The sequence below is a fragment of the Rhopalosiphum maidis genome, chromosome 1 (assembly GCF_003676215.2).
Source record: "Rhopalosiphum maidis isolate BTI-1 chromosome 1, ASM367621v3, whole genome shotgun sequence".
Lineage (NCBI taxonomy): Eukaryota > Metazoa > Arthropoda > Insecta > Hemiptera > Aphididae > Rhopalosiphum > Rhopalosiphum maidis.
Window position 1 is genome coordinate 71510350 of NC_040877.1, and position 12803 is coordinate 71523152.

At 29.8% G+C, this 12803-nt stretch overlaps 1 protein-coding gene across 1 annotated transcript in view; it reads right to left on the reverse strand.

The window, feature by feature from the left end:
* LOC113552892 (ATP-binding cassette sub-family A member 1) overlaps nt 1-12585 on the reverse strand; it is a 36694-nt gene extending 24109 nt beyond the window's left edge. Inside the window, exon 1 of the mRNA XM_026955913.1 lies at nt 11951-12585. The gene's annotated coding sequence lies outside the window, so the exon portion shown is untranslated. The remainder of the gene's footprint in view (nt 1-11950) is intronic.
* Nucleotides 12586-12803: the final 218 nt, after the last annotated feature.

The window sequence follows — 12803 nt, forward strand, 5'->3', positions numbered from 1 at the left end:
GAACTATAAAAAAGCAACCTACGATCGATTAAAAGACTTCCAAATAAATTTAAATTGAGTGCGACGAGTTTAAATAGTTTGATTATGAAAACTGTGAAGATTATATAATTATAGGATAAAGAAAATGTATTGACACTAATTGTATTGGAATATTTTATATGACTCCAAGATAGTATGCCTAATTTAAATATTTTATGACCATATAACCATATACTACGTATATTAAATTACAATTGTTAAAATTTTGTCTAAACAAAACTATCGATTACAGTTGTTAAACTATCTTACATTGATTACACATGTATACCTTACACCTAGGCTAAAGTTTTTAGTGAAATAGCTGTAATGCTGTTACGAAAGTGTACTATCGTACTGGTGTGTTATACAATACATACATATTTATTTATTTGTTTATTTAAATAATAATATTTACTTATAGTCTTGTGACTCTTAACATCGACTTTAAATATTTATCGGGTTAGAATGGTTAGATTATAATTAATACTAATAGAATTATTAATTGTGATCACTGATCAGTTTTAAAATAAGAATTTATTTATCACGGACTCGTAGATGAATACAATTATAATATAAATAATATATTCGTTGAATGATCGCGACGACAATAATATTGTTTGAAGGTTTTGAAAAAAAGTCAAATAAACTATTTGAGAAATTTAAAAATGACATGCAAACGATACACATAAGTAAATGTGTACATACACACACACACACACTCCCATATTATTCTAATTGAATAGTTCAAGCAGGTGTGGTGCATTTTGTTTACAATAATTTAACCAAAAACTATAGATGAAAAGCGGTCATTATATTATACTTCTGACCACTTTGTACATAATAATATTCTATTATCCCAAAAAACATACTTATCCGTAAATAATAAGATATTCCTCTTCTTTCACAGTTGAAAATAATAATTTTCATTTATTTTATTAACTAGTCTATATTATAGAGTTATAATGTATAAATAATATTTCATATATTATGATAAGCGCGCTATACTAATGCATTTAACTATGCGTATCAGTTTCATTTTGATCCTAGGCCGATTGATGTTAAGTTATGGACAGGTCGTATCTGGGCCATGTCCACCCGGGTCCACGCCAACGATAAAATATGAGTTTCCGTGACGGGATAACACAACGGTAAAGTTATTTCCGAACGACAAACTCGAGGTCAACAACGGAATGCCACTAAAAGTGTCCGAGTATATAATATTTATAAAAAAAAAAAAATTATATTGTGTGTTTATTTGCAGGTGTATAGGCATAATATAATATACATTTATGAAGGCGAATGGAGATTTTAACGCCCAACGTCAACGTCTATCCCGCTGACCACACTGGACGAACTGTCACGTATTATGATAGCGATCATTAAAAGGCATTTTGTTCCACCTATCAATATATGGAGTTTATTGTAAAGCAGAATAAAAATATATGTTAAATAATAATAATATAATACAGTGTATGTACGTGCGGGTTAATGTATATTTCAACGTATAAAATATGACCAATTCAGTTTATAAACGTATTATCAATAATTTACTTTTAATCATTTAGAATTATAATTATAATTAACAACATTACCATAATATTGTATTATATAGTTACAAAACGATTTGGGAAAACAACTATTTGAATTCAATCAATGAATTTCTAAACAAAGTTTACGGAATCGATTAAATCGAAAATAATGGTTGCGATACAAAATATAATATTATAATAAAATAACTTCCACAATTTTGGAGTTTTACATAATATATTATACATATTATCATTTTATGAGTATTATCGAAATATGGTAATAATAAATCTGAATGATTTTTTTCGAGTATATCATTATTATTCATTAATTTTATTGTGATCGAAATCGTTAAAAATCAATAGAATTTTTTCTTACATAATGCTATGGCCCGTGACAGTACTAAAAAATAATAAATCATTTAAAATCGGTTTAATAGTTTAGTACAATTAAGTACGTCGTGTATGTTATGCTGTTGACCTTAAATATTGTGAAATAGACTTACGCTAAAAAATACATTGGTACCTTATATTATATGTACATACACACTTTACAATGAAGTTCAATAATAGATAATAGTTAAGTTAGTATACTTTAGTTTATTAGAAATGTATACAGTTTGTAGATAAATGAAATTTCATGAGTTGTCTGCATCAAACATTCTACCTGATATAAAATGTGTGGTGCGACTCGCAATGAAAAATATATAAAATCGATAAAAAAAAAAAAGATAAGAATATAGATTTCAAAACACAATATAAGTATTTTATGTACTTAATATTTGATATGTATAATAATCACAATAAATAAAATAAAACTTTTGTCAAGTATAATATTATTTCCAAAACAAAATATATAAAATCATAATTTATTAAATATATATATATATATATGTCTAATACTCAAGAAAAAAATTAATACTTATATAACATTTAGACTTAGGTTTCAATTTTTGAAAGTTTTTTAATCATTATCATACAATTTTTTAACGTTATAATAAATCTTAAGAGCTTTATCACATATACTTTACTTGTATTATTGAGTTATTTTGTATTAGCACATTTTTTCTTGGAAAGGGATACATAATACACATTATATTTCAATTTTTAATATGGAAGTGATGTATATTAATTAATATATTATTAATTGTGCAAACATTTTTAAATTTAAGCTAGTAGTTTATTAGCTTTATAATATTTAATATATTATACACTATAAAGAGACTATTAACAAGTAAAATGTTAACTATTTAACTATTTGAATATATATAATGTTATAGTTTTAATAGTTATTATAACTATCTTCCTAATTTGTTTATAATGATATTGATACTTGTATTGGTATTGCTAAATATAAATTAAATTGCGTATAATTGCGTTTTATTTTACTATTTGGTCATTATTTATATTAAAAAAAATAGTTTTGCATACATAAACTGTCTGTTTGGAAATTTTTAGATTATATTATATAATATTATATGTATTGTACAAATTTTAATCTTTTCCATTTCACTGACTTAAATATTGAATGACAGCTCAACACTTGCCAATACAATGTCATATGAGATTTTCTTAAAATTTATCTACATAGTATTATCTTTATTATTTTCCTATTTGGTTATTAAAAAAGATAATTACGGTTTTCCCACGATCCCGAGCATCATCAATCAAAATATTATGTACACGAGTACACGCATTATCACGTGACTAAAATGACTAAATCAAATAATGCACTACCTCTAACTAGTAAGTAATTGATGACAAGTGTTGTATCCCTTCTTAAAATGACCTCTTTTAATTCTAAGATGAATTAACAAGTTGAACCCACAATGAATAATAATAATAATGATATTATATTAACGGGATTATGGTTGAAGTGAAAACTGTTTTAATATTATTTTGAAATTGTATTTATGATTATGCTGTTATAATTGTAAAACTCGAGTGCTTCGAATCAGATTGGTATGTAATACATTAAAATTTTACGTTATCTTGGTTCAAATGCAAAATCATAACAAGGTTTAGTTTATTTTTTTTTTAATTTTAATTCCTCAACCTAGGCTAACCATTTGTGTAAATAATGGCAAAACGCTAAAAGTTGTTGTTCTAAGACAGACGACTATATAAACAAGAGGCAATTGACGAGATCAACTCAAAACCCAAATATATAGTTTATACGGTTATACGAAGGTTATAACAATATAACGTCACCGCGAGCTTCTAAATAAACCACTACAATACACAATTAGTGATTACAGTTTGATATTGTTAAATGGACCTATTTTTAAACAATGAAAAACGATGAAATAACTGAAATAATATAATGTAATTTATTTATATTTATATATATATACGTATGCGTCACCGTTTTCCGTGTAAATGCATGTCGTTACTTTAAAATGTATATCATATATCTTCCACCGTGCAGCGGAATCCTATGTAAAACGAAAAACCGTAAACTATAAAATGCGTCATGTATGGTCATTACCAGCTAGGTACCTCGTAAATTCTATAGAAAGTGCGCAATTAAAGTCCGGATTAAAAAACACCAAACTCGATAAAGTTTTAGGTAAAATCAGTATTTTATAAAACGCCTTCCTGTTAAATAATAATAATGCATATATTCGAAACGTAAGGAAATCGTTGAAGACTACTTATTTGATAAAACAATCGTATATATGAATTATTATATAGAAACATATTTAATAGACATCGTTCTCGGCCGCTAATACTGTAACATTTACGATACAAAAAAAAAAAAAAAAACACTTTGGTAAATAACACATATTATTATAATATTATAACAGCATCCATTTCTTTTATCTCAGACCTTTCCAATAAATTATTTCTTTTTAACGTTGTAACGCCGCGCAATATGGTTATACGATGAACCGTGATGTAGCTATTTCAGCCTTGTACGATTTATATGTGATGAGTGATGATGTATAATATTTTAAATAATATATACGAGTTTAATCGAAATAAATTTCTTTACATGTGTGAACAACATAATTGTATTATTGAAATGAAGTGAACTTAATAACTAATATAAAGATAACACAATAAAATATAAATTATTGTGTATGATTATTTTTACAGTATTGATATTATTTATTGAAAAAGCAATTTAATTTATTGTTATTAATATCATAATTAGTTTACTGAAGGCGCATTTGTGAGGCTCAGTTTCAATGATGATGTACTACGAGAAGTCTTATATTAATAATAATCGGTCAGATATTCGTCATCACGTCAATGTTATACGTTGTGTGCTTGATATGAGTAGGTTTAATGAATAATGTGCGTGTAACAAACGCGGCATCAGCTCATCTATTGTTCAATTAAATCACTGATTATTTAGTATTATAATATTATTGTTGTCATCCGTCAAACGATTAAAACAAAATAATGTATAGTTTTCGAAAATCTATGAAAATAAAAAAAACGAATATATTTTTTTTTAAGAAACAGAAACAAATGCCGCTACAGTTAGCTGACTCGCTTGCGAAACTATCGATACACAGCCATGGAGTAGCAGGCAGTTATACACATATTATTATTATAATATAATATACCGGGGAACCATTATTACGTACTCGTGCAGTTGTACACACTCGAGACAATGGCCGGCGCGAGTATAGCGTACCTGTGGAAAATACGAAGGACGAAAAGTTTTGAGATTGTCGTCGGTGAAGAAGCGTGCGCGGGAAGGGGGGGCCGAAAACAACCGTTTGGCCGTCCGCCGGAGTGCGAATCGAGGACAAGTCGCAGCGGCTGCGGGCGCAATATTGTGACTGACGTGTCTCTTGATCCACTCGGCGCATATAATATATTGTACGTCGTATTATATAGTCAAAGGCTAATGTCAGGGCCGTCCGGATCGCCAGTTCGCATAACATTATAAACACTATTGCTCAATACTGTACCTATACCTATATGATATATAAATATATATATATATATATTTTTTATGTTTTTCGTTTTGTCGGTCGTTTAGATATTATTATGATATATTATTCTTGCGTGTGCGTATAACGGAATTTGAGCGCTAGACGCAAACGTACAACATAGTTGAGGTTAAACGCTCCGACCGTCAGCGTATTATAATATAATATCCATTCGATATCATACAGTACGTAATATTATTAGACGCATTATGCATCCGTCGTAAAATAATAATATGATATTAACAATTAAATCAATTTAATTTCGTTTACATTAATATATATATATATATATTACATTTTATATTGTTTTACACGCTGATATGAAATAATAACATGTGTTAAAGTTCAAAGACATATGTCGAATATATTGGACTAAACGCTCTGCAGATTGTACACCTCGAGTATACGTCGACGTGACATTTGATAAAATAATGAATAATATTACAGTATTTATAACTTTAGGTCAAACTTATCATGGCGAAATAACTAATTGACTATTCGATAAATCATAAACGGAAATTTAATAAATAAACGAACAAACGATAGTTGTTAACGAATATGTATTCTTAATTATTATTCATGTGAAGTAAGTTCCTATCTATGTTAAAAAAAGACGTGTACATATATCGAACGTTGAACTTAGTACACTAAAAATCATTGATTTTTTTACATTTTGGTAAATCCTTGTTATCTATAATAGATAATATGTCAGAATTATATTTAAAACCTTTACATGAATCATTTATATGTAATTATTTTTTCTTTAAATGTATAACTCATCAAAGTTAATATAACGGCCGTACGAATAGCATATGCATACATTTCAATAAATTTACCATCCTAATAAATTTTCAATCATACTATTATTTACATTCTAACTAAATATAGTATACCTAATATATATAAATCACCTAAAAAATATGTAGAATAAATTTATGTAAAAAAATATCGACTTTAATTTTTTATACTGTAGTTTAAAAACAAACAACACTCTTTAAGTTTGCTTATTCGATTTGGCATACCATATATTTTAGTTAACGATTTTTCATGCTCCAATTTTGTTTAGTTTATACCTATTTAATATAACGTCATAAATAATAAATGTATTAAAAAAAGAAAAAAATAGTTCCAAAATAACAACCTAATGACCCTATTTGCCTAGTCACGGGGACTTAATCAGTTCACCAAACACGTATGCGTCTTCGATATCTATCTATAAATATTCGTTCGTAACAAATTCTAACCACTAACTATTGAGCACCATAAAAGTTTTATACACACACTTGTGTATAAAATTATTTACTTATAAAAAATTAAAAATAGCCAGGAGTTATTTTAAAGATTTATTAAATAATTATGATTATCATCCTCATCCACCTAAATGCACCGATTAATCGAATGTTGGCATAATGTAACCTTTTGAAATATTACGACTAGGACTTGTCAATATGTTAAACTATTACTATTTTATTCAGAAATAAAAACTTTAAATAAATCGAATATCGTCATTCATAAACTAATTAAAAATATTATGTTGAATATGCACTATATAATAATTATACCTACCAAGAAAATAATAGTTCTGACTCCTAATTGGTTTTAGCTTAAGAATTAACAAATTAATTTCAGTCCAAAATCATTTAAGGTAGTTCATATCTATTATATATATATATATTTTAAATGCTTATACTTGATTTCTTAAAAAGATATTTTAGAACTAATAATAATGTACTTCAACAAATATTAATTTTGTAAATTGTAATAGATCGAGGTGGCTGAACGCACAAACTAACAGTTATTTAAATGTTTTGAAAAGAAAATTTAAATTTTTTTATGACAATGTAAAGTCAGTATCATTACACTTGGTTGTATGTATTTATAGTGTTTTAACGTCGTATGAAACATTATTGTGATTACATCGTGATCAAAAGTATAATTGCCTGGCAATTATTTTTAATCACATTGTATTTTTTTTTTAATTTAAATTACAAATAATTTGACATTAATAAGATATCAAAAATAATAATAGTTGAATACAACTAAATATCTAATACATTACACACACAGCTGTAATGATTTCGAAGAGCGTGGATTCACAAATGAAAATAAAAATGTGTTTAAGTTGTTTTTTATGTTACGAGACAGACCTAAGGGGGCTAGTCTAAATTTTGTCATCTCTTGTGATAGACCTATAATTATTACACTTGAAGTAGTAAAGCCAAACATATTTTTACATCTATATAGTGCAAGTAAATAATATGTTTACTACATATGTATCGGACACACTTTTTAATAATGTTTTAACATGCAGTAGAATATAATAATCGATAATATTTTTTTTATATTTTAACAATATAAAAATAAAAACGAAAAAAAATAACAAACCATAACGTTAATCACGTTAATAGACCATTTATTTGACAGACATTTTCTAAAATTTTTTAAAACACATTGTGCCTTTCGGACAATAATATGTGTGTGATACAGTAGGCTTATACATATATATATATAATGTCAATTATAAGTCAACATGTTTAAAAATCCAAGGTTTCGAAATTTTGAACCCTATATAGGTACAAGCATTATCATTATTTGTATTTTATAGCGATTTTTTACTGCGCATAACAATCTAGAAGTTTCGAACAATTTAAGATTAAGATTAACAAATAATTAATTATTATCTATTTCATAAAAACAATTTGGGATAAAGTGTAACGCTTAAGTATAGCCGAGTATATTTTATCAGTTTATGTACAAACGAAAAAATAATAACATTTCGAATCCGATATTACGTTACAAAATATGTTTTTTTTTTTTTTTAGACTTAAGACACAGAAAAGTAAAATCGGCATTCAAAATCACACCAAGCCAGACTTATTACAAGTACCCAAAACTTGTCGATCACTCTAAGATACTATGTATGAGTTAAGTACTTATAAAGTCCAAATTTGAAAACTCGTCAAGTAGGTAAACACGTATTGGACATCGGTTCGAAATCGGTTCAGAGAATATTCTACGACATTTGTCAGAGAAATCGCAGTAGACCTGGCTTTGATAATTATTGTCCAAATAGATAAAAACGGCAATTTAGTATTTATTTATTAATTTCTACACAGATTGAACCAACGATCGGGCGGACAATTTGTTCGAGCGATTATTGTAATTTCGATCAACGACTGTGTCGATATTATAACACAGTTACATATCATAATATTATATTATACGAGTATATTATGACGATAAAACCGCAATTAAACACGCAATCGTAGAAAAGTTTGGCGAACGAAACAATGGGTGGATACAGATATAATGATATATAATATAAATACGCGGAATTATTATCGTTTGTACCGCGTACGGTTCGTCCTGTGCAATAAAAATATTATAGTAAAATATTACAATATTATGTGTAGTAAACCATCGGTAATATAGGCAGGTACCAGGTATATATTAAATCGCGTATTATTATACATACAAACGCCCTGGCGTTCAACGAGACTTCCGCGTACGAAAATAAATTAATTATTGTAATAATAGTAAAATTATTACCGCAATATAATGTAGTAGTAGTATGTATAATACTGTAGAAGTAAACTCGTTTCTTGCGTCCGATCATCTCAACGAATTACATTCAATATCAGACGCAATTAAAATTTCCACCGTGTCCGGTAGTAGTATGAGCGTACGCCGGGATTCGTGCTACCATATAATGTGCATTATACATACGTGTGCGAATACGTCGGAGCGTGTTAAGGAAATAATAATGATAATAATAATAATAATATTATATTATGCATAATATTGTTATGCCGTCGTAACATACGCATACGCAATAGCCACTACACGGTACATCATTTCGTCGAAAAAGGGAATGTGCGCGTTGTAATATAATGCACAACTTTTTTCGGACGGTATCTATGCATATTACATTTACATGCCATAAGTCAGTCCGCATCCGGAAAATCTTAATATTTTATTTTTTCTCGATAACTTTCGCGGGGCTCTGCGAGTACCTACCTAATATGTTGCACACACCCGATGCACCGACGGATTTTGCCCATAGTTAACATTTTTAATATTTTAACCGTTCTTCAGCTATAGTATTATGAAATCACGATAGTGCATTTTTTTTATTTTAAATCAAAATTATTCATGAAATGCTTCAGCAATTCCGTACCACATTCTCAAACCTCTAATATTCAATCTTCGAAATGCCACACACGCGCAGGGTACGACGTAATATTATACGCACAAATAATATATGCTTATATATGCATATTTATGTCATAGAAGGCATTTTTTTTTTTTTTTTGTCGTACTGATCACGAACAGCTTCCTAGGGGTGCTTTTATTCCCCGTGCGCCAACCGGATCCGGGGTGCTTGAAATAACACCCAGTGCCCGCGTCTATTTATCGCAGTTTATTCACATGGTCGACGAACGACGATAAAAACCCATTGGTCTTGACACGCGCGCCGGGGTCTTATGACAACTAGTAAAAATCGTCTTCAAGTACTCGAAAAACCGCGTCCGCGGGACAGAGACTCGAGGGAGAAAAGTAAACACTTTTCATTGTGTAGTCTTTCTCCTGATTTTACTATGATCGCCGTTCATTAATATGACCACGTGTCACTGCTGCAGTATTCATATTATACTATACTCACGGGAGGCGTACGTGTAAATGTTCAAGTGCGTGTGTGCGAGAGCGCTGAATGTTCCTTTGTGTGTGCGCGCGCGCGAGACGACAGTTAATTGCAGAAAGTGAAGTGGAACGATTATGTTTGGGCCACACTAATCGTTTCGGATTTTGGCGAAATCAATAAATTAATGACGTGCACATTAACGACCAGCTGGGGTATGCGTATGCAGTGTAGATATATGTATAGTGTAATAATTTTACATATTATAATATAATATAGGCATTCAGCATTTTTAATGAACATCAATGAGCGATCGCTGCAGTGAAAGCGTATCGTGTCAAAGTCAAACCGAATAATATTACAATGGGCGAAAAAGACAAAAAAAAAAAAAATAATAATAACATAATATTAATATCTACTACGTGGAACCCGCCGCCAGATCGTAGTTGAGTAGACCTACCTACTGGCGCGCGAGCCAACAATTATAGCCCTTTTGTTTTCCCGTACAGAAAATTGTCCTGCAGAGATGGCCCCGAGATGTTTTAGATTTTTTTTTTAATTTGTTTGTTATTATTGTCATTTTTTTATTATTCGCACAATTAACTTTTCTGTGAAAATGTCAACACCAACTCTACCGACATCATAATTTATAAAAATTAAAAAATCTAATACCTATGTAATTTTTACGTTTGTCGTCGTCGATTAAATCCCCTAGCCAATAATTCATTATTTGAAATTCCATACTACAGTCAGATGTTAATTATATAAAAACGCATAATTTATATGTAATACCTATACAACTGCTACAGGAGAGGTAGATATATCTATATTATACACTAGATTATTAATCATTATTAGTGCAGTATGGCTTGAGGAAAAAAATGTTTTCTGTGTACATTACACGATGTGATTCTATGGCCAAAATTAAATCTAAACAAATAAGATTCAACCAACCAATATAAGCAAACAGTCAAATAAATATGTAATTTTTTTTTATCGACAAAAACTTAAATGCATTCAATTAATTTATCACGACGTACTTAATAATTATTTATCAGGCTATTAAAATAATATCGTTCATTAAATTATATTGAAAACCTATTATTTTAAGCAATATAATATCGCATAATAATTTCGATTAATAGTAGCCTTAAATCTACACTCTTTATACATGCAGCTTACAGAGTGCGTATTAAATGGTAACGAGGGGATAAAGGGAAAAATTAGCAGACAATACAGTGTATAACAATAGAGCTAAACCTTACAGAAACCGTGGTCCGGTTACCAAGTACGATGTTAATAGAAAAGAGTCGTTATAATATTTGGACGCTTTTACGACACGCATACAAATCCTCTCGGACATAATTTGCGATAAATAAAAAAATGAAATAAGTATAATATAATAAGAGAGAATAAATGCTTTAAGTTATTTTGACTCTGCATACGCTTATGATTAAAATTTGAACTGTTACTATAGCGATATAGCGAAATAATATGACGTACCATTTTTGAAAATAATTTCCTGTAAGGTACTACCGACCTACACATAATTTAGACAAATATTTTACGAGAACAAATGTCATTATAGGACAAAAAAAAGAAGAAAATGTTTAAAAAAAAAAGTGAAAAAGTGAATAATTCAGCGATAACGAGTACCTACGTCATGGACGCTATGTTTCATCGAGAACAGCAGCCCTCGTGCCAACGATTAACATACTCGATTCCAGAATCGTAATCTATTCTACTACATTATATTGTGTGTACTATGACTGTATATTAAGCTACAATATACTTGATAAGAATCTTTATATTATATTCACCTATAAAGTTGTTGTTGTTCGATGCAGTCCGGTGGTGAAGTGACAATAAAACGATTATTCCTGTGCGTACGTGGTTGCGGCGGTTGGCTGTTATTCTGACATCAAGACGGAAGTAAAAATTAAAAAAAGAACTTTAAAAAATGCGTCGTGGGCCGGGGTGCGTGCGGTTGATGGAATGCGAAATAATAAACGACGGGTATGACAAAAAAAAAAAATAAATAAATAAAATGTTTGAACGAGAAGAAAAAATAGACGAGAACAAAAAAACGATATTATATAAATTTACTTAAATAAAAAATCCGCGGTTAAACAATAATTATAAAAAAATAATAAAAATAAATCACAAGCGGCACAAAACGAATAACGATATATAAATTTTTTTGTTTTTTGAATACGTATAATCTAATATTATAACGACGATATCAGTTACAGTAATTATTAATAATATACATAAATGTAAACGCGAGCGGGTGCATGTCGTGTTTGCGAAGAGAGCGCGAACCTTGCGCGGAACGACTACTGCTTATTCGCCTGCGACTACACGACGTACGACGGCTAGCGGCGGCGGCGGCGTTGGCGGTGGCGGCGGCAGCGGCGGTAACGTGTTGACGACGTGCCCGCGCAACGGAACTCATACCGTCTCTACAGAAATGAGATCTGACGGTGAACTCGCGATGCGGCGGCGGCGCAACCGGTACGCACACACACGCACACGCGCACACTCCGTCACGCACACACACGCGCACACACACACACACACGAGCGCGCGCGCGTCGCGAGACGGACGGACGGACGGACGGACGTGTGTTGTATGTATTATTATTATTATATTATTATATCGTATGGATGGAAA